Source organism: Corvus moneduloides, chromosome 1 (genome assembly GCF_009650955.1).
Source record: "Corvus moneduloides isolate bCorMon1 chromosome 1, bCorMon1.pri, whole genome shotgun sequence".
Classification (NCBI taxonomy): Eukaryota; Metazoa; Chordata; class Aves; order Passeriformes; family Corvidae; genus Corvus; species Corvus moneduloides.
This window is the reverse complement of record NC_045476.1, coordinates 70,207,323-70,231,384: the sequence shown is the minus strand read 5'-3', so window position 1 is coordinate 70,231,384 and position 24,062 is coordinate 70,207,323. Positions and strand designations below refer to the sequence as shown.

Sequence of the window (24,062 nt, the reverse complement as noted above, 5' to 3'; positions counted from 1 at the left end):
AATGATTTTTTACTTTCCTTCAGAGTTCTTCTTTTCTCTACTTCATTGTTTTATATTTATACTTAAAAGCAGATGGAACAATTCACTTATAAGAGAACTGCTCAGCCACTGTAACTGAAAAGACCAATGCCAGTGTTGCTTTGTAGGTCTTCTAAAAGTTTTCTAGACTTAGTGTTTTTGAGAGGAGGAAAAAGTGATCATTATAATGCAAATAGTTACTACTGTGTCTAAAGCCTATTATTAACAAAGACTGTTGACCTTGTGGCTTTCATCCTGTTATTTTAATTGTAAATACTGTTGTATCTAACAGTATAAATTAGTTCACAAATGGGACTTGGTAACAAAGGACATGGAAGAGGCTGAGGTACTCATTGGCATCTTCACCTTGGTTTTCCTTGGTCAGATTTGTCTCAGGATTCCCAGGCCCCTGAGACTCATCAGAAAATCAAGAGTAGTGAAGACATCCTCATAAGAGCAGGATCATGTGGGGAGGGGGAAGTCCTGAGGGCTAGAAAAAGCAAGTATCAGTCCTGTCTTTGAGAAGAGCAAGAAGTAAGGAAGATCTGGGCTAGTCAGCTTCACTTCTTGCCTGAGAAGGGGGCAGAGCCAATAATCCTGGAGACCATTTTCAGATGAATGAATGAAGGACAAGAAAGACCAAAGGTAGTTGGCATGAATTTATGATAATAAAATCATGCTCAGCTCACCTTCTAAGATGAAATTACTTTTTCAGTAGATGAGGAAAAAGCAATGGCTCTTGTTTGTTTTGACTTAGGCTTTTGACAGATTCCAAATAACATTTTTGTAGGCAAACTTATGAGGTGGGGACTAGCTAAAAGGACAGTGAAGTGGATTGAAAACTGACTGAACTTTGGGCTCAAAGGGTTGTTATCAGTGACATTAAGTACAGCTGGAGGCCAGCTATTTGTGGTATACCAGGTTAATTGTATATGGCATTAAAAACACCTCTTTTTATCAATGCCTAGTATTTTTCTTATTTAAATAAGAACACTTCCTCAGTAACTCCTTGGTTTTAAAAGAAGCATTCAGTGATAACCTGGAAGTATGAGCACTTCTAAGCACTGGGAACACTTTTTGGGTGAATGCTTAATGATGTTGTCATTATTTGTCAAGAGAAATTCTTGTCACAGCAGATATACAGCTAACACAGTTGAAGGCACATGCTTACGTCCTTGCTGTGGTTCCTAGGAAAATACTATAGCCTCATATAGCTCCATACAGACAGCCTGTAACACAAGTAGCATGCCTGTTTAAGGAGTGTGGTGAGCACTAGTGAAAGCATTGCTCAGCTGGCAAGTGCTCCCACAAACTGTGTGTCACAACTTCCCAGCAAAATCCCATATCTGGAAAGAACAACATGCTGCAGGACATGTGTGATGAAGATCTTTCACTCTTAAGGAGAAGCAGTACATTTGAGGAAAGAGCCTTGTTTTGCTTAGGAGAAATGTAAATCCCTTTTATTATTCTGTTTGAGTTTGGGCCTTGTCTGTGCTGAATAGCATTTCCCAGTGGATGGATCAAGAAATGTAACTCAGCAAACCCTGCAAATGCAAGCAGATTTCCTTTGGTTGTGGAGATAAGGGTGTTCCTCTGAACTGTATCGGTATTATTACAGCATCTACACTAAGGCATTTGCTGGCCTTGATAGCAACCAGAAATGGAAGGAGTGGAGCTGACACCCCTGCCTTTCATAAGTGTGCCAAGCAAATTTCAACTACATGCATGAAGATCACTTGTTATGAAGAAACTTGTATGCCATAAGTATTTTCATTTAAATTTGAAGGTCTTAGAGGAAAAATAATCTTAGTTGCTAATCGTCAGCTAAATCCCAGGCCCACACTGAATTCAGTAGGACAGCTTTTCGTTCAAGGTATAGTTTACTTAGGAGTAAGTGACAGTATCCACTCCTATTTGATTTCAGCAGGTTTCAAATGTTAATTATAAGTAATCACAGCAATCTATAATTAATGCAACTTTGACCTTCTTTGGCTTATGAAATATGCTTAGGGTCTGTCCGTACTGATAAGTAAAGTGGACCACACCAATCTGTCCCTGCAAGGCAAGAGACAGAGTGTGGCTCACACGTAGCCATTTAGGTGCCATATGTGAGTTTCAAGGGGTCTCACTCAAACTGCATATTGGAAACAGTTTGATGCTGTTCCCTGAACTGTCCTCAGACTACTTGGAGGAGGGGTAACTCTCCAGGTTGTTCAAGGGAGTGTGATTCTAATAAAAAAATATGGACTATTGCATTGTAGAGCTTCTAGCTGGGTCCATGCTCAGGTCACATTTGGTTTACTATTGGACTTTACTGGCATGGAAGTTGTTTGCAGATTTTTTTTTTAATGGTCAAAACCTGTTGTATCCTGTCCATTGTGAGCTGATACTTCTGTTAATTACAGAATTACAGCTCTATGTACTGTAAAAGACAGTGAGATTCTCTCTGTGGAAATACTAAGTCATCTCACAGAATGTAACAGGTACTCTGTTGCTGCTACATAGCTTTACATAAGGAGCCAGCCTCTCCTTAGCAGTGCCCACTGGTAGAACAAGAGCAATGGTCATGAGCTGAAACACAGGAAATTCTATTTGAACATTAGAAACCACTTTTTTTTCCTGTGAGGTTGGACTACATGATCTTGGAAGGTCCCTACCAACCTCAGCCACTCTGTGATTCAGTGGTTCCATACATTACTTCATCACTGCAGGACATCTTCCCCTGCAAGATCTCAAGAGCCTTTGAAAAATCTGATAATTACATAGTTTATTTGGTGGTCATTTGATAGTCAAATCAGTAAAGCTCATTTACATAAGAGAAAGGCATGGAGAGAAAAATTTAAGGATGAAGCAAAGTCCTATTCAAGTTACACATTGGTAACTCTGATTATGATTTCACACTGGCTTTATAGCAGTAAGATGCCACTGACTTTGGTGGAGTTGTCCCTACTGAATACCACTGCTGGGAGAAACAGGCTGGAGAGTAAACTCATCAGAGACAAGTGTTGATTTGGCATTAATACCACTGCTGCGAGAAGAAGCTGAGCCCATGTTTTCACATCTGTTTTCCTCTAAAATCATAAGACAGCCTGGCTACTTGGCTTCACCATCTCAGATTGAGGCAGTGAAGGTCTTTTGTCTTGGATGGACATAGGCTGATTTACCAGGCTTTTCCAAAACATACTAGACCAAATAGCAACCCCAGTGAGGTAGCAAAACTGCCTCAGTAAATAATTATATTCACAAATAAATAAATAAAAGCAAGAATGCACAGTTGCAGAAGGATTTGGGCAGAGAAGAACTCAGCAAAAATAAACTTCTGGTATTGCCTGTGTACCAGCTGATGATTTTTTTGCCAGCAAATCACCTACTGTCATGACAGTGCATAAGAATTTAACCACGTTACAAGCCAGACTCAACTGGGGCTGGCCATACCCTCTCCTTCCCTCAGTGTTTGCACTCCAGCTTGGATGCAGGCTTGCATCTGAACTTCATCCATTAATTCTAGCCTAGAAACTCGCAAGAATCCAGTGTCAATTCAACCTCCTCATGTAAATAGAGGAAAATACTGAATTCAAGAAGCAATTTTGCATAAATGTTTTTCTCGCCAGCAGCTGATTTTACAGGATGCAACAGAGCAGTCACAGGACTGCCGAGGCAGTGCACATACTAATATTGCTGTTCTGCCTCTTTATTTTTAATGTAATACCTAGATCAGTGTGCTGCTTTCTTCATATTAATCTGTTGCATGTGGAATTAGCGAGTTGTAGGCTTATACCCGAGTTTGTGTTACTCAGGACCAAGGTGGTTAACACAGAAAAGAAAATAATGTCTAGTTTTCTTGCACTTAACACCACGGATTTGCTCAGTCTCTTGAGTGTAAGTCAGACTTAGATTCTGAAAGTCCATTTCCTCCTATGGAGAGGGGTCAGGACGTTGCCTATTCTAATCCTGGCACTTGTGGGTTTTTTTGGTTTGGTGCCCAAAGCCTGCTTGAATAAGCACACTGCCACTGCTTGATGAAAGAAATGAAAAGCACAACATTAATTTAAAAAGCCCCAACCCATTATATAACCAAATGGGATTTTCTTCATTTTTGGCGCTTTCCTTGACATTTTTGTGTTAGGTGGAAATGTTGCTACAAATTTTAAACTGGAGAAATGCTTCTGAACTGTGAACATCTGGTAATGAATAGCTTTCAAATCCAATTTAATCTTTGGAAAAACGAAACAACTTTGCTGCCCTACTGCACCATCTACAGGCAGAAAACCCCCATGCTCATGTTACAAAATGTTTTAACTCTTTCAAGCATTTTCTTTGATCGTTGCAATTAATACATAAACCCGGAATTTTTCTCTTTTCATCTTAATTAGTATGAGGGTTTTATGCCTTTTGTGTGTAAAATGACATTTCCCACAACTTTAAATACCTTGTACACTTGGGCCAGGGAGCTGTGCCTCTGCAAACCTTGTGTTAATTTGGATCTTATCATGGGATTGTAGAAAACAAAATTGGCTTGCTCCTTTATTGCAGTTTAGGCATTTAATGGGATGTAGATAAAAGCTGTTGCATTTATCAGCTGTCACACCCTTTTTCATAAAAACACCTACATAGGGATTATGATTAACATCAACTCGGTTGTCACCACTATGCCTTTTTTACCCATGATTCCTCACTGGCTAGAGTTAAAGATATTCTTAAAATGACCTAGAAAATGCTGCTTCCCTTTCCCACAGCAAATAAAACCCTGCTAAATATTCTTGTATATCATTATGATAAAACGAGAAGGGAAAATTTAATGCCTGAGCTTGTAAAATATGCTCTAGTTTTGCAAGGCTGTTTAAAAAGTGAATATTATTAGCATGTGAGGCCACAGTAGCTGCACATCTGTAGCTGCTGTTAGCTTGAATCTAACATGTGGTTTGGATGCCTGCGTTCTTTGAGTAATCGAATAGGAAAAATACGACATGAAACTGATGGATTGAATCTCATGAACTGCCCTCCTCCTTTTTAGGAAGAAAGCAGACCTTTTTTAGTTGTTTTCAGCTTCCTGAAAAGATATGTGTTTAAAAAATTATATCCCAATGAAATAACATCCTTACTAGTGGTAAATAGATATATGCATTCTGTCAATAAAATTTGAAGGAATTTATGTGATTTTGTTTTGGTAGGAGAACAAGGGGCTAAACTCAAGATCACTTATCTACTTGGATTTTAGTCTCTTATGTAGTGCCTCTGCTGGGAAATCTGTGGAGCAAGAACATTATTTGATGCTGGATATGCAGCATCCAGAGGCAGTAAGGCATGGATCCCGATTACAGTCTTTTTCCATTCATATAATGAAGAGTTCTGAAAATACTGCATGTTTTTGGTCTGTTCTTCCACATTTTTGCCTAGAAAATTATTATTTTACATTTTGATTTGTGCCTGGCTCTCTCTTCTTTTTTTCCTGAGCTGCTGTGCAGCAGTGCTGGTTTCTGATATTAAGAGAGCTGGCATGTTTCACCCCATCATCCGTATTCAGCAGAGGCAGAAGTCACTTCCATATGTGGTTTGTGGAGTGTTTTGGGATTCTTTCAGGATGAAAGGTGTGATATAAATATAAGATACTGTTCATTCCTTTTTTTTTTCTGCAGCACACATAGTACTAACAAGTTATCCTTTCATCTTGAGCTCCCCTGACTAAATTGTCAAACATCTCAGTAATACCATGAACGTTTGCTTCAGGCACAGTCATAATCACTATTCTGTTAGCTCCATCCTTACAAAAGGATGGCTATTCTCCAGGGACACAGTTGACTCTCCTGCTACCAAATGCTTTTTCTTACCATCCTTGGTAGCTTCTCTTACAGTTCCCCTTGAGTTTCCTTGCTTCGGTCTAATCCTCCAGATCTCATTCGGGTCCCATTTCCCATATTGGTTCACCAGCAGTACATTGTTAAATCTCTGCTGATCCTGTATCCTGAGCAAAAAAGGACCATAAAGGATACTTCTTTGGACTTCTGAGTCCCTCCCTCCCTCCCTTCCTCCCTCTGTGTTTAGATGGCAATGGCTCTGTCCTCTTTAGGCAGAGCACTGTGTGGAAAGCAGTAATCAGCCTCTCCCTAGCTCCTAGGTGCTACCTAAGCAGCACCTCATTCTCTTCTCAGAGAGAGGCAGAACACAATTGCTTTTCTGAGCCCTTCTGCCCAGCTCTGTGGGAAAGGGAATAATTAGCCTCGTTTAGCTACAGGGCCAGCAGCTCCTTGCCTTCTCTGCCCTCCCCTCACTTGACCCCAGTGTTTTAGAGCTGCAGCAGCGCCTGGGTAAATACAGCTGAGCAGGTGGCCACTCCCAGCTGTGCCCACATTGCCGCTCCCTGCTCCTTCTCTGGTGCTGCCCTGACACCCACCCAAGGCTCCACAATTGGCCCTTGAGAGAGCTCTGATGGGGAAAGCAGAACATGAAGGGGCACTTCCTCACACTCCCTCTTTTTCATTCCTCATTATTTTAGCTCAATTAATTTGCTCTCATGTTCCTGAACTCTCTTGCATTCAACTTCAGGCTATGCAGGCTACTTTTCCCCCTGACACACTGCCGTCAGGTGGTAGGTAATATGTAGCTCACCAGAGCAAGAACTTGTCAAGAAAATCAATGAGCTGCTGTGACCCTTGGGGTCAGGCAAACAAGTCTTGTGGAGTTTGTTAAATGAGGTATGGGGCTATGCTGTCATGTGAGGGATAATATAGGAATAAATAAATGTCTATAAACATTCAGATTTCTGATACTTGAAATGATCCACTTCAATCACTGTGTCTGGTGCCCAATTTAGTAAAAACACATCTTTCTTTACTTCTGATTACTTTCCCAAGCCACCATTTGTGCTGGAATGTAGCAGGCTGATATATGTCATGGCACATAATCTAGCTTCCCTCACTTCCCTAAGTGTACAGTGGGACTACATCCGTAGGACCCAGTGGTGGTGTCATCATATAAAACTCATGTGTGTATGATCAAAGGAGTCCTTGTTTTTCTTTCCCCACAGCTCATAACAGAGCTCAGAAATACAGAACCATTTTGATATTTAAAAACCATTTGATATTTAATCAGAACAGAAGCTTGGCATATGAAGAACATGGGCATATAGCTGAGCTGAGCTTTGGGAGACATTAAAAATGAATTACGCTGATAAAGAACAGCTGTATTCTTACATCAGAAACCATGGGGACAAATAATTAATTTGCCTTCATTAATTTCCCAATTCTTTCCTGGCAAAAAGTCCAGAAATGCTTAGACTACAGATCTAATTGCCATGAAGTGAGTGTATGTATTAAGAGACTGTATCAATTATTGGGCCATCAGGTGTATTTATAAAAGCCAATTTCTGCTCTTGCAATGTTAAGATCCCTGCTCACCTCCACCTACCTTGGGTCTTTTTTGTTGCCAACTAGCAGGAAATCTGGAGAAAAGAAGGTGATAAAATGTTGACGATCATTTTCTTACTTAATGAGTCTGTTTCTGAACCTTGGCTGAGCAGAGCTGCGTGCAGCTGTGAGGTGGAAGAGGGAAGCAGGGTACGATGTTAATTCCCTCTTGAAAGACAGCACTTTGGAGGCCACAGTATATTTGTCTCCCTTGACATTCTAGACTGTGGAAAATAGTAATTCCTAGGTTTAAATTTGGTGGCTCATGTGTGGTTTAAATAAAATAAATAAATCAAACCAATTGATCAGGTAAGTGTGGGAGTTGAGTTTGGCGTCAGAAGAGAAGGGTACTGCAGGGATGGTGGGGTTTGTACCCAGTGTTTTTGAAGGAGTGACAGAGACTCCACTTACCATGCTGAAGAAGGACACTGAGCCCTTGCTGTCATGAGGAGTGCACACTGGAGGGCAGGGAAAATGCTGGGACACACTCAGCTGCCCCTGGCTTCCAATGAGCCAGCCCATGCAACAGTCCCTTCCAGGAGGGGGCTTGCCTCTGTCTTCTCTGCCCAGCAGTGGCCTGTAACGGGATGTGTAGTGGTGGGCTTGTTTGGAGGGAAAATACATTCAAGGCTTTGTCTACCTTGTCTATGCTTCAGGTGGAGCCTTCCGTCTATGCCTCTGATGCTGGAGTGTAATGTGGGTTTACATTTGGAGAAAGATAGGGACATACACATACAGAATATAAGTACATACAGTATATAAGAAAGCTTTACATCACAAACACTCCTGTTGCACCAAGCCTACAGACTGAGGAAAGTTTTAGGAACTGATAGATATTCAAAGGATAGAATGAGACTCCTGGGAAATGCAGGCTAAACCTCTGCTGGTGTGGCTCTTCTGAAGGATATAGACCTTATATTTATAATTTATTGAGTGCTTTTGGATGAGTCAAATTTTATTTCAGTGGCAGGCAGAACAGAAATCTTGGCACTTTTTTTTGTCATGAAGCAATCTTGACAAGTATATATGGCTGGTACTTAAAAATTTCCTACTGTGTCGTTGAAACACTTCCAGGCATCATTTAATCAGGTGAAGGAGATCTTAGCTCACTCCTTGTTCTCATTCAGTTTTGCCTATTACAGCTTGTCTAGAGTTTTGTCTCCTCTTACTTGCAAACGTCTCTTCAATTCTTGCTAATTTCTGCAGCTAGACCAAGTGATTAAAACCGACCTTTCTGGCAGGCACAGTATGTGCTCTCTGTCTGTGCATCATGCTGACTGTGCTGGTAATCACTGTGAGCCCTCCAGCCTGCCTGGATGTAGGTCTGGAATTTGTTTAGCATGGGCTGGGAGGGTTTGGGAGGTAGGGGTGCACCAGCCCACAGACCCCTACTCATGGGCACGGGGCCCGTGTGGCTCAGGGAGCACCGAACCAGACAGCCACCTTTGCTCCACAGGCTGGGCAAGCTGAGAGCTGGCCTCTGTTTGGCTTGTGGCCAGTGCTTGAATGTGTTTCATAGAATCATGGAATCATTTAGGTTGGAAAAGTTCTTTCAGACCAACCATTAAGCCCGACATTAAACCATGTCCCCGAGTGCCACATCTACACATCTTTTAAATATTTCCAGGGATGGTGACTCAACCATTTCCCTGGGCAGCCTGTTCCTTGGACAACCCTTCCCGTGAAAACATTTTTATGTAATATCCTACCTGAACTTCCCCTGGCTCAACTTGAGGCCACTTCCGAGGGATTCCTGCCGGACAGTGGTGATTCCACATCTTCCATATTCTGTTTCGGTGTGGTTTGTTTTGTTAGTTGTTTGTTGGGGTTCTTTCCGATTAATATAGAATGCTAGCAACACAGAAGGAAGCGATTTATTCCCGGAATCCCTGAGCCCCGCCGTTGGGCGCGGTGGATGCGGTGCCCGGGTGCGTGGCGGTGGCGGCGCAGCCTGCAGAGGGCGCTGCACCCCCGCCCTGTGCCCGCGGCCGCCGTTCCCTTTTCCCGACGCGGAAAAGAAGCATTTACAGCGTGTAGTGTCTCCCCGCTTCTTTTCTTCCAGCCTGCTGGCGACAGAGGAAGTCACCCAGTCCACTGTCATCTGTTTGGCTGAATAACAGGCAGTTCATTTGCGTGGCATGTGATTACAAGGGTCTAGAGGACACTAATTAGGAAGAAAATCTGGGGAGAGAATAGGGATTAGAGAGTATCCGTCAGTCAGATGCCTGTCAGCCAGCAGAATAATAATAATTAATCATTATTAACAATATGTCCTGTGTCAGTAGTGCATCTTATCTGAGGACTCTACAAGCTTTTTGTGTTTAATCTGTGCAGCTCCTTCTGAGGGGAATAGACATGATAAAATATTTAGAACTGAATTTGCAAATGGCATTTCTGAAATGAGACCCCTAAGGCAAGCCTTATATACAAGCGTCAAAATAAAGTGCCTGGTTTTGAGACATGCTGAGCATCTGCAAAGCCCCGAGTTGATGTGCTGGTGTTACCTCAGATGCCTCTCAGTGCAGACAACACGAGTACCCCCTTTATTCCTGGTGAAGGACAACATTTCAAGTCATGAAATGCAGGCTGTGCTGGGAAATGCAAATCTGGCCCTGTGGCCTTGCCTGGATTTATTGCTCATCTCTCCTGTTTGCATACAAGCATGCAGTCTGCAAGGAAACTGCCTGATCACACATGCAGGGCCAAGTTCTTATGAGTAAGCTGTGCACAGGTTGGGGATGTACAAGGCCAAGCATGCCACAGGCCAGTTCACCTGCAAATACTCCAGCTTCAACTCTTCTTAACCATGGTGTGAATGCTTTGAATACATCTGGGGTACTGCCAGCAGTGCTGTTTGCAGGACTCAGTGTACTCACTCTGCCTAAATCAGCTCCCAAATCATTGTACAGGCATTGTCCAAAGCATAAGAAGTGTTCTGGTGAACAAAATGCCATGTTGCCTTACAAGTCAAACTTCTGAGTCATAACCAAAACAACAGTGCTGAGAAGAAATATCCAGTAGTTTTGAGAAGCACGTTTGGTTTTACATCTATGCATTTTTTTCAGTGTTTTATGCCTCAGATAGGATCTAAGAATGTGAAATGCTATTTTTAGCAGCATCTGAAAAAACCCAAAACAACACAGAAAAACCCCACCTCCCAAAAAACCGAGACCAAAACAAAACAAAAAACCAAAACCAGGTTTTGAGCTCACATGTACAATGTTTTGCTGCCATGTTTCCCACACACAGATGATTTCTGTCATTTTCATACTCAGCGGCCCTGAAATCAGAAGTATTGCAGCCTTAAAGCTTAGACCCCTAATCTCTCCAGTATCTCACTGGAGAGATACATGCCATTTCAGGTGAAAAGTGTTTGCTTTGTCCAACTAATAATGTGGTTAGTCACTTAATTGGATGCTGCTCCACCTCCTGCAGACCTGGCAATTTTTTTGCTAACACAAGTTGACTGAATAAAAGCAAATAAACCTATGCCACAAATGACTCTTTGCAACACCTAGGGTATATAGCCCTTCCTGGCCTATGTGCAGCCTTTTTTGTCCTTTTTTTTTATCACCATCATAACAAAGAACTGGTATACTCTGTAGGGAAGGAAGCCTAAATTATGCCATGTGATCTCCTAGGTCTGTAGCACAATGGTAGAAATCCTCCAAGTTCTGTAGCAAATGCAGATTAGTTAGAAAATCCCTCTTTAGAATTGATTTAAGTATGGAAAGAAAAATACATCCAGTGTTGCAGCACTAGTGCTATTTATTTGAGATCAAAAATTTTCCCCTCTATTTTCTAGGTCTCAAATATTCTATTTCTGCCATGCTGCAGTGCTTTTGAATGAGAATAACACAGACCCCTAGAAAAAGACAGATCTAGGACAAAAGATTAGGAGTCCTGACAGTGGACAAAGTGGCAGTACACAGATTTGTAATGTCCTTTTTGAGTCTCAGACTTGTCACTGCTTTGTAAGCAAATGGTCAAACTTCACAATCCTCCTAGCTGTTGTTTCAAGTTGTTTGGGAATAGAGGCAGAGCCTTCTAAACTGGTGACAATCAGATACTGAAGTCAGTAATAATCACTACTATGGGCCCCAGTGTATTTCCTCTGACTTTAAAGATAAAATTCTGCTGTTCTGTTCAACACAACATGTAAAAATGTTATTTGTAGATTTGGCAATGTGGCTGGAGAGGTTTCTGGGAGTATTGTGAGCCCACTGTGACTTTTCTCCAATGCTCAGCTGGAGATATGTAGCTTAAGCTCCTGCAGAAATCTTTCTTGCATTTTATACAGAAGGGTCTTTTTATTTCCACAGATGCCTTTTCTACCCTACAGGAAGTGTCAACTGTGCTGTGACTAAATCCACTTAAACTGCAGTTACCCCAGTGCTTCAGAGGACAGTATCACTTGGGGCACGGAGTGAAAGTTCATCCCTTAGGAAAGAGTTTGCCATGATTTTGCAAGGCACAGCAGTAACCTGGTAACCGACATATCCATTTCTGTTACATTTTCTAGGTCAGTGTGAATCATTCTTAAGGGAGAAAATGTAACCAGGCAAGTTGAGAGGGCTGTAACTGCTCTGCGTTCCACCTTCCCCAGCTAGTTCTGCCCAAGGAAAGGCTTTTGGGGCACATGGTGTAGTCAGGGAAATGCAGTCCCTATCCTCTCCTCATCCTCTCAGGATGCTTTGCTGCTGGCAGCAGGGCTTACAATAGTTCTGGTTCCAAGGATCCCACCCCTGGCATACCACTGAACAAATGCAGAGTAAAATGAGAGAATAAAGCAATTTCAGTCTGAGTCAGGAGGTGCAGATGTAAAGGCACAAGGAACCAGTAGGAAGACACTGCTCAGAATGAGAGGCAGATTCCAAAGTAAGGTGCCAGGCAGAGAGGCAATTCTGTTATACACCCTAGTCTAGCCCTATACTGGACATGTGAAGGAACCCACAGTCTTGGAAATAGTAAGAGTTCACCCATTACACACATTCAAAGGTAGTGACATAAGTATGAAAACAATACTCTTCCATATGCTGTGAACAACAGCATCAGTGGTTGACACGTCTCTCTATTACCTAAGGAGTAATACTTACCAGCAAGACAACAGTGTATGGCATATAAATTTGACCATGCTGCACCCTTTCTTTCATGTTATCTCTGAAGATACAGTGGGGCCATGGTCTTGGCTGCTTTCAGACCTGAAGCTCTCATGCCATAAAGGCAAAAAAATGTGCTGGCAAGGGTTACAGACTGCAGTGATTTGGGCTGAGGACCAACAGAGCATAACATACTGAATAACACTCTGTCTAGGTTCAGCAGTTTGTGGGCAATGAGCATCTCTCAGCAGGAATAAACCATGAAAACCACAGAACTCATCTTCTTCAATTACACAGAGTATTTCTTAGCCCAGCGTTATCACCAATTAGGCAAATTCTTTTCTCTAGTGATGAACTTATTTTTTGACCTTTTATAGGATACTCTACTTCCTTGTGCCTCAGTTTCCACACAGGGGATAAAAATATTCCTTTAACTTGCAGAGATGTTGTGCTGATTAATTAATGCCCAGCTGCACTTTCCAGACTCTTGAGATGAAAAGTGCAATGTCTGTATTTCCTTGTAAAACTATATTTTACTATCTTGCTGAAAAAGGCATAATTTGAACCACTGCCAGTGTGGGAGGGAGGACACAGGAAATTAGAATTAAGCATATCTTGTTTACCCCTCAAACCCTGCACTTCCAGGACTTGCTCAATGCTCATTGTAAAACCAGAGTATCTGCAAAGTACCTGCTATCTCTATCTAGGTTTAATCTTGGCTAAATATTATCCAAGGAACAAATTGTGACAGCTGCTGTTCAAACACTGGGCCTTCTGTTGATGTCAGTAGTTGTATGAGAAACGAATTTGGCTTGCTGTCCCATTTTAATGAGTGCATGAGTGTGTGTATCTCCCATGCGTAACACTGAGACAGTGTTAAAACAGGTCAGGATTTGGTTTAAATACCTCAGTCTCTGGGGCTATCCTATTTCCTGCTGAAGAAATCAGCTCTTCAGCAAAATGTGTGTCACCTTAGCAGAATCAGCGGTGCCATCTGCAGTTAGAAAGCTGGGCTTCACAAAACGATGCATTTGCTTTCAGTGACTGCATTACATCTCCTCATGAAGCCTCTTGGATCACAGAAGCACTGAATGTTCTGAGTTGGAAGGGATCCACAAGGATTATCAAAGTCCTGGCCCTGCACAGGACAGCCCCAAGAATCATGCCATGTGCAGCCATGGATGTGGGCCATGATTTTGGAAGAGGGGTCCTGGTTTGTTCTGTCAGAGCAACACTCACTGTTTCTCAGACTGCTGTGCAGGGTAAAGTTTGTTTTTTCTTTTTACCGACCTCTGCAACATCCCCCAAAAAGTGTGTGACAGGGAGAAAGAGCTCTACCTATTGGAAGACAGACAGGCTCTAAAGAGAATTTTTAGGTACAAAGAATGTGTGGGTTGAGTGAGTAGCTGAGCAACATCTGAGAAGCTATGGAAATCAGAGTTTTCCTAGATCTAAGAGGTTTAAATTTTTCAATGGAGAATAACTGTGCCCCATTGTAACAAAGCCAAATGTTTTTTTGGACTGTGTGTGAACCCTTGATTTTGGCAAATAATGGCTGACTGGGAAGCTGGAAGCCATGTGCTGTGCATGCAGTCTGTAAGCCTTTTGTCATTCTGAATGTTGGTTCAAGTAATCTTTCTTTGACAGCTCATTTGCATCTAAGCTATCCCCAAAGAGTCTGAGAGTTTGGAAATAATAGAGATGACATTTGGGTAAGTGTTTAAAAATGCACAGCAGCAGCATGCTCGGAGGCTTGCATTAACAAGCAGAAACGAATTCTGAAAGTGAGCTACAAAAAAAAGAAGAGAATCTGTCTGAATGAAGTAAGTTTCACTGGGCATCTGATGACTAAGTAGGAAGCGTTTTGTGCCAAAACCTGAGAAGGTAAGCGTTACTCGCAAGATGACAGTGCCAGAAAATAAACCACCATCAATGCGGCTCATGGCTAGAATGCAGTATTGAGCACAGCATACTCCCAACCTCTGTGAAGTGCTCCATTGAGAAAATTGCTTGCAAATCAGGCTGAATGGCAATGGAAAAACAGGGCAACAGAATGATTTCAATGAGCCAAAAAAATTATGTGATTTTAAGTGTTCCTGTCCTCTAGCACAGGCATGGTGCCAGCAAATCTGTTCAAGCAAGCTTTGAGGATTAGGGCGATGCAATTTTGCTAGTTCCCAGGCAGCTGATGTCATGTGCAACTCAGGAGATGTTGCTGGATACCAGTAGGGTGTATCCTGTCAGGAAAAGAGATGGTGGCTGCTGTGTTTGGAAAAAACCTGTTTGTGCCAGGATGGGTACATTAAAACTGTCTTGGTGAAGGTAGCTCCGTGCAACTGAAGCAACACAGAATTGTAGGTATCAGGAGCGTTAAAGTTCATTAACTGGATTTACCACTTGTGTTTCCATGATGTGCAAATGTTCTAATTTCCACTCCTATTGATATTGTAATAGTTTGTAAAGACAGCAGTTCAGCTGAGGGGTTGATTTTACAAACATATAAGAAGAGACACCGTTTGCCTGAAAGCTTGTTAGTCCAAATGGGGTGAAACTAATAAAGAATTGAAGAAGTGAACAAGCAAGATGAGGGGAGGAATTGCCATGAAGTAAAAGGACAGACTAGGGCAAAGCCAGAACTATCAAGTTCAGCATCATGCCAGTAACAACCGTTCAGAGCTGCTCAGTGGATATAAACCACAACAGGACCAGCTTTATATATTCATTTTGCAAAGCATAATTGCCTTCATAAGGGAAGGCAATGTTAGGCCCTCTGAATAAAAAACTATGAAAGCCCTCAGGAATTTGGGTCTAAAATGGGCATTTTGGGCTCTGGAATGTTACAAAAGTATATTTATTTGTTGTGGAAGGATGGAGATGAAATTCAGGCTACAGAGTCAGGACCCAGCTATGACTACCCAGACCTGATCTGGCTAGAGTTGGTGCTCTATTTATGTGGTGCTCACTACAGCCTTGACCCAGGGCTCACTCCTGCCCAAACTCCTGCCTGTTGCTGTCTATTCTAAACAAAACTCAGCAGAAACTGCTGAACTTTGGAAATTAGTTATAAAGGTCATTGATTTCAGCCATTTATCCTTGCTTTCCACATGCTGGAACATGCTGGAACATACATGGCTTTACCTGGAGCCTTTTTTCGGAGCTTTCTTTGTCTTCAGTGCCATAAACAGCCAGCCTGCAGTCTGAGCTCCTTTGCCTGTCAGTGTCATGCTCAGGAGCACACAAAAGCCAGAACCACTCATATAAATTACCTGCAAAGAAAGATCAAAGGCGGTAAGCGAATGTTGAGTGTTCTCATCTGTTTCAATGAGCAGCCATAGCACAGCAGAGCTCTCACAGAGTGCCAGTGTAGCCTCTCCTATTTCCTTCAGACCTCTCACCTCAAGTAGTGCCTGTTCAGTATTGCTCCCATCTTTTAGATCCAGAGGAAGCACTTGAATTACAAAGAGGTAATACTGTTCTTCAGTAATACAGGAGCAGGGGTCTTTGATACCTGTGCTGCTGCCTGGAAGGCCCACAGCCTCACTCAAGTCTAGATGCAGGTATAAAGCCAGCAGGTGAAGCAGCATGGGCAGCAGGGATCTTGGGCTTAGCAGGACTGGGGCCCCAAGCTAACACAGCAACACAGACAAAACCCCTCTACAAGATAAATTGTTTTTTTGTAGAGGTCATTTAGCCACTAGGGGGCCTTTGCACAGAGAATCTCTAATAAATAACTCGGAAGGGAACAGGATTTTCTCTGTTGTGAGAAAGATGGAGATTTTGAGAACTTATCTGCTTCCTCTTATTCTTGAACAGAATCTCAGCGTTCTTCGTGTGATACCTGTCCTCTTCATCTGTTTCCCAAGCACTTTCCCCTCTTCCAAAAAGGGCTGCATTGGGAAACAGCCAGGTGAGGCACCAGCTACTTGGACACTTAAGGAGCAGGCTGAAGAAACACCAGTTTTGATAACTGCTGTTTCAAGAAACACAAACTTTTTATGTTCAAGATTTTGTGAATTCCCATGGGGAATAAAATAAGTAAGATCCTACCTCAGAAAAAAATTGAAATATCCTGCTCGCCCAACTGCTATTCTGGGATGGAATACAAGTGAAAATGTGATGAAATACTCAGACGAAATAGTAATTTAAAACAGAGTTTCCTGTTAAACAAACAAATTTTTTTAAAACACCAGCAGGATCAGTTTAAGGATGGAGCAGCTGATTACTGATAGATTTTATACTGAGGTTGTAAAGAATCTCGAAGCCAAATGATTTGTCAAGTGAAAATTTTGTGTTCATCTACTAAAGCTAAAATTATTTTCCACTTTTTTGTTTCTGTCTTTTTCATCTTTTCAACAAGGATTTGAGAAATTTTGGGTTAAATATGCATGGAAGTCTTTAGGATTGGAATTATTTTGAAGATCTTTGCTGAACCCAACCCATTTCAGAGTATGGCCAGCTGTAGTGAGAACAAAGAAAAAGTAAACAGCGGAGGACAGTAGACCTGCTCCTCCCCATAGAAACCACTGCTCAAAAATACAGATAGAAGTTGCTGGAAAGTTCTGTGGCACTCCTGGGTTTTATTTTGGAGTGGGGAGCTGAAGAAATAATTATTTTCAGACTTGGGTCAGGAAATAAGAAGCCAGTGAAATGACTCATAATATCCTAAACCTGCTAAATAAAACTTGTTTGAAATGACAGCCCACTGGAGAGCACAGTGTCTCTTGAATCAGTTTAGAGCCTCAGTGTATAAATTCTGCGATCACAAAGATACCTTAAAAGGTTTTTTCATTTCCATAGTGCTTCAGCTCCTATGGATTTTGGACCCTCCCAAACAGAAGAAAGTAGGTGACTTGCTTGTTCTTCTGGACTAATGAGAGAAGCAGGCTATAGCTTTCTTTTAAGAAAGTGAAGGTGGATGTGCCTCTTTGGTCCACATCCTATCTAAGAAAATACCTTTGTTGTTTGGGAACAGGCGACTGTAACATGCCTTGATGGGTATTGCAAAGGAAGGGAATATCCTGTTCACTTGTCTCTAACTCTAGCCCTAACTCCCTCTAGAGTGAGCACTTCTCACAAACAGGCTGCAGACTATAAAACACAATGAAATTCACAAAATCAATTAATAGTCATTAACTACAAAGGGCTCTGGAGAGATTCTTGAATGCTTTACTACTAGGGCAATTTTCATGTTTTCTCTAGATTTTATTCCTTCAGGCTTCTCCACAATATTTCCAAATCACCCATGTCACAGATTTTATCTAGGGAACATAAAGACATCTGCATAGAGCACAGTCCTTAATCAGAGTCCTTTCTTTGTTGTTTCCTCTTGTTTCAGATAGATAAGGTTGAACAATTTGATCACATACATGGTTAGTAGGTATGGTTAGTAACACAAAATGCCTTATCTGTGGCTGCATCTACAGTTGCATTTTGATTTGGTAGAGTAAGATAGTGTTGAAATGAAACCCCTGCTCATTCTCATTTCTGGTCCACAAAATTGCTTGGCACATGGGATCTAGGCTTCCTCTGAAAGAAACTGCACCAAAAGCTGTACTCCAGATTAGCACCACACATGCTCCAGCTCTCAGTGAGATTCTGGACCTATGACCTGTCCATCAGAGAGTTTCAAACCACTTGCCTGGGGCTGATCAGATGGCACCCTGCATGAAACCAGATGAATTCAAGCTCTAGATGCAACTTGTGTAAAAGACAGAAGGGAAAAAAGCAGCTTAGACTGCCAAGTGAAGTCAACAGCAATGGTACAGATCTCTCTCTTCCCTGGAGATACTTGCTGTGTGTCAGTCTTGCTGACTGACTGATTCCCTCTTTCTCTATGGCATTTGAGAGCCAAAAATAAATTAGGAACTTGTTATAAATAAATTAGCAGTTAGCACTGTTAGTGCTGTGCAGGGAGGCCTGTAAAATCTGGGCTAGGACGCCTGGAAATGACGCTGCTGAAGAGTGAGGCCTGGTCAGCCATGGCCTTTGCCTTCATAGAGCACTGATGCCCACCTTGCTTGGGCTGAATTCTGAGGAATTAAGAGGTTGGTGTGGCTTGAACTCTGATGCCTGTCGGGAGCAAATGCGCCTGACTGTGTTCCTGCCTTCTCATATCTGTCAATAAACCATGATTTTGCCACTTCTTCACCTACCTGCTTTGCAGTCTAAACTATTTGGTAAGGGTAGCTCCAACTTTGAAGAGTAGGCTGAGTGCAAGCAGCTCTTATTTGTTGTTACTTTGCCTGTGTTAAGCATTGGATTTCTCTTGGAAAAGCATTTATTGGTCTGTGTCTTGCACATGCTCCATTCCTCAAATACCTTATGGGGCCGAGCATTCCTCATGAGCTGAGCACTGTGCTGGGTATGCTTCAGATCCTCAGTGTTTCTCTAACTCTGCTGTAGGAGACTGGGTGATTTTTTTGCCATATTAACTGCTTTTGTATGCTATATGATTTCTGTGTGCTTCATGCATCAGAGCTTCTCCTCATTCTGTCTTCCTGTCATTATTCTGAACACAGACAACACTGCGAAGGCACATGGTGCACACTGGTGACACATCAGGCCAAGTGGTCACGGTGAGCTGGTTTCTGCAGCTGACAGCTAGAGGTAGGATGGCATCACGTTGAGCTGCTTCTGATTTACCACCTAAAGAAACTGATTATAGCTAGTCCATATGGGACTGGCATGAGTTTTGAGCCAGACCTCTGGACCAGAAAGTCAGACCTCTGTAGCAAAAGTCTGAGTGACAATGCCAGCAGGCCCTGCCATGGGTGTAGAATCATCCCAGATTGCCTAAATCCTTAAAATAGCAAATTTCTACAAATTGTCTTTCTTCTTCCATTTCTTGTTGGTTTCTCAAGGAAATGTCTTACAACGGCTCACATTTTAATATAGTCAGAGCATCCAAGTGTCTTCCAGGGTAGTCTCATCTTAAGCCTCTTCTCTTTGTTCTCACAAGAATGTAAATATAACTTCAAACCCTCAGGTCTTGTTCTGTTCTCATAAGATGACAAGCACCCATGAGGGCTTGGGATGCTGGGGCTGTGATGGGTTGTCTGCTGCAAACTGGTTCTGTAGGTAAGATGGCAGACCAAAACCTACCTGGACTCTGTCCAAAAATCACTGGGCTGGAATACTGTCCATTAAAAACAGACTTCAAGAAAAGGGCAAAAACATGGGTATATTTTTTTCTGATCTGCTTTAGCTACAACACTTAAATATAGTGAAATGATTGTACAGCACGAATAATTATTATAGTCTTATTTGCCTGTCTGCTGTATGAAAGAATTTCTCTCCTTGAAATATTTAAGAACAATGTAGTCACAGTCCACTGAAAACAATTACAACAGCAGAAGAACCTGAGATGCAACATAAAATGCCTTTGATTTTTTTCTTCCTTTTTCCTGTCCTTTTAGATTTCCTTTACCCGGTTTTGCTGACAGCATTAAGTCACATTTTTCCTAGGTAACTTTTGTTGTGAATTTTGTAAGATTTTTTTTTAGCCATACTTCAAGGCTGATGGTAAGATTAATTACTCAAGGCATCCCACAGTTCTGTAGTTCGTATCAACCTCATGATTAAATTATTTGACATGGATATATTCTTTGCACATTGATGCACTATTTTTTCTATATATAAATCAAGTGGGAATCAAAATAACAAAACAAGAAAATAAACAATGTGCTACAACATTGTTGGGCAAAGCAAGCCACAAGGCTTCTACTAACAAGGATTATTGATATATTTATTAAAATAATCCCCCATTTCCATCTCAATGTGCACTTGATTTGAATGTCATAAATAAACAATCAGTTTTTGATTTTTGCAGTGCTAAGCATAAAATTAGAGCACAGAGAAACCAGCCCACACAAAAGCCTCTGACGAATCATAGAATCATAGAATGGCTGGGGTTGGAAGGGACCTTAGATACCATCTAGTTTCAACCCCCATGTCATGGGCAGGGATACCTTCCACTAGACCAGGTTACTCAGAGACCCATCCAACCTGGCCTTGAACATTTCCAGGGATGGGGCATCCACAGCTTCTCTGGGCAACCTATTCCAGTGCCTCACCACCCTCACAGTAAAGAATTTCTTCTAAACATCTAATCTAAATCTCTCCTTTTTTAGTTTTAAACCATTTCCCCTTGTTCCATCACTCTCTGTCCATGTAAATGTCACTCTCCCTCACTTTCATAAGCTCCCTCCAGGTAATGAAAGCAGACTGCGTCCTTTTGGCTGAGTCCTTTTGGCTGAGCTTAGGTGTATCTGAGGTGCTATTGATGGGCAAAGATCTGTAAGTATTGCATTCAGACCTATTTCAGCTTAATTGGTGGATCTCATTTCCTAAGAGAAGAAAACGGTGTTATTATTAATTGCTTTCTTGACGGATAAACAAAACTCAGTTCTTGGGTTAGGCTTTTTATAGGAAACTTCTTTACACTCACATGGTTCACGTGAGCTCTGTCTGTCACATCCAGGCAGGAGCACAACCATTAGGAAAACTTTGAGTATTGTTTTTCATCTGCAGACTTTGAGGAAAGAAAAAGAGAATATTACAATATTGGCATATCCAGGTAAATTTATCACACAAGAAAATAAAATCCTTAATTTTGATATGCTGTACTATCCATGGTCAGCCACCTAATGGCCTGGGTTCAGCTAAAAGCCAGCAGAAATTCTCCTTTGGCATAAATGGAAAGGACTTGCATCTTCACATCTGGAGCCCACTGGTTGTCTCCAGGCATCCATGACTGGTGGTGCAGTTGTACCTGCAGATACACTGTGGCCATGGGATGGTTCTGCAGATACGTTTCATAGTGGAGATGAAATGTAAAGAGGCAGCATGACAGGTTTCCAGATGGTGCTGCCTCTTCACTGAGCAAAATACTCCATATGCAAGTTGGCTATACATGACTGTTGGCTTCTTCCAAAAATAAAGCTGGTCATTAACATGATTCCGTTCTTTTTTGTTGATGTTATTAAACTGAGAAATAAATCAAGTATTTGTGGGTATGTAGGAAGGAAGGCAAATAAAAGAAAAAACAGAAACCCAGAAAGAGGCAAACCCAGACAGCAAATGGTATGAAAGCACTTGCAGAATTAGGTTGTGTGTCTCTGCAGTGTTTTTATTTATTTTTCACCCTGCCATAATATGTGGGAAAATATCATAATGTGCTGATACACTGGAGGGACACAGTGGGCTTCTGTTCCTGTTCCTTGAGGGGCTTTAGTTTATTGAGACTGCCTTTAATTACTGGGATTGAAATTATAATCAAAGAAGGGCTTGAATAGGGATGTTGGTATTTCTTGTGTCCACAGAAGTGAGAAAAATACCTCAGGCCAAGGTTGCTTCCCCAGAGATATGTTTGCTCAGTTATCTAACAGATCTTGCATTTGGCAATGCCTATATTTAATTACGAGTTCAGAATCATGGTAATAGAAAACTGTTTAAACTCTGCCCTTAGACTCTTAGAAGTCAGGCTGATCTGCTGCTCTTTTCCAACTCCCTGATGGAACTGCAGTGAATAACAAGCTGGTGCTTCTGGATGCACTGTGCATAAATACTCCTGGAAGCTACCCAGAAAATACCCTCCAGGAAAATTCCAGAGACACTCTTGATGATTCACTCAGCGCTAGTGAACCACCTAACTGGATGTGAGCACTCACCCTGTCATAAAGGGCTTAATCTAATAAGCAAAACAGGAGTCTTGACTCCCAGTCCTTTTTATTTCGCTTCTTCTTTCAAAGCCATCTGCTTCTCCGACCTATTTCAGAACATGCAAATTCACAAGCGAGGTGAAATTTCCCATGGACCAGTAGCCTGTGAAATGTAATTACTGTGCTAATTTTGAATTCCAAGCGGTCAGCACAGGCTAGGAGTGCTCACTCAGCAAACGTGTTAACACAATTACAACGAATATTAAAAAAAAGCCATGTTGAGATTTGGCAATGACTCTGAAAAATGACAGGTAGCTTTTTTGGGGTCAGAAAACAGACAACAAAATGCCTGATAAATGTTTGGGGGGTTTTTTATGATGCACAGATGCATTCTCAATAGAAACAGTTGAAGGCAAAAGGAAATGATAGCAAGAGCGCATCGCATCCAGGCTGCTTTCCCAGCAACGCTCAGAAAATGAGAGGCTGTTATGAAATCTGTGCTCCCTTGTGAGGTCTTTGCTACCTTGGATGACCTCTGTCAAGTTATGTGCTCATTCAGCACTGCAGCCTGTCTGTAACAGGGGCTAACGACACTAAGCCTGCTGGATAAATCCATGTGGGATTTATGACTGTGCAATGCACAGCATTTCAAGGTATACAGTATGCCAATTTGACAGTATCAGTGACAGGGGTAAGGCTGAGAAGCTGTTTCAAAAAAATCTTAGAAAAATCCTGCTTATAAGTCTCCCGTCGCTTCACAGTGGAATAGAAGACTGAGATTTAATACTGTATTTTAATGTAAATAAATTTACGGCTTCCAGTGAAGACAACACATGGCTGATTTTTTTTATTCTCTCAGGGATGCCTTTGGGATTCACCTAGTATTAAAAAAAGAAAAGAAAAAGAAAAAAAACCTGTTTTGATTATGATAGCAGGTGGTGTATTATCCAATCTCTGGAGTAAATTGTACTAACACAGCCTTGCCAAAGTAACCAGGAATGTCAATTTTGCCCATTAGCACCTCTAACTCCAGTGGTGGGTTTCAGGCTACGGTGCTTTTGCAGAGGGAGCTCAGCTCAATGAAGCAAAGCCCCAGATCTCTTCTGGGGAAGCAACACTCTTTGACCTTCTGTGCTGCTTACCTTGGAACAGGAGCTACAGGCACTGCTGGTGTGCTTATGGCAGGACCTGAGGGAGTCAGAGCGACAATCATATTGCACTTTGACTCCATTTCTTGGGAGGGCTTATGTACAAGGGGTGCATGGAGTGGAAGGGGAATATGTTTCCCTGCATCCAAGACTAATTTCAATCTATTGTGGCATAGACAGAAGAATCTGATGTACTCAGCAGGAAATATATGGAAGAGATTCCTAATGCAAAAATAAGACAAAATGTACTGAGGGCGTGTGGGGTGGGGGTGTGTGGAATTAATTTTGATATACATGCTTAAATCAAACAGCCCAGTGGTTACAGCACTGCTTCAGATGTAATCTGACTTTGGTCAGATGTGGCTGAAAATCCAGTTACAAAAGGCAATTGCTCTTCCCCCTTGGCATTTCCTGTCAGCACAGTAGGGTTTGGGGGCAGAAGAAGTTGTAGGGGTGCTGTGAGATGGAAGTGCCCAGCAGCGCAGGGCTCTCCTGCTGCAGGTACTCGTGGGAGTGTGCAGAAGCTGCCCTGCAGATTCAGGACAAGCATCTGCAGTGTAAATGTGTTTTAACAACCAGGCAACAACATCCTACATCACACGGCTGGCATCGTGTGGGAGCTCCACGAAAAAGCAGAATTCAAATCCAGCTCTCCAGCCCCGAGAAATGCTGCTTTAAGCATAAAGCCAGTTTTCTCCTCCCTCCCTGATGCTAGCATGTTCTCCAAGTCAGAAT

General features: G+C 42.0%; 1 long non-coding RNA gene across 1 annotated transcript; it reads right to left on the bottom strand.

The window, feature by feature from the left end:
- Positions 1-9,095: 9,095 nt before the first annotated feature.
- On the bottom strand, positions 9,096-21,127 carry LOC116448544. The gene is made up of 3 exons (XR_004242009.1): positions 20,967-21,127; positions 15,659-15,786; positions 9,096-9,602 (listed from the first exon to the last, which is right to left on the bottom strand). It is a non-coding gene; the product is annotated as an uncharacterized LOC116448544 (long non-coding RNA).
- Between the last annotated feature and the right edge of the window lie 2,935 nt (positions 21,128-24,062).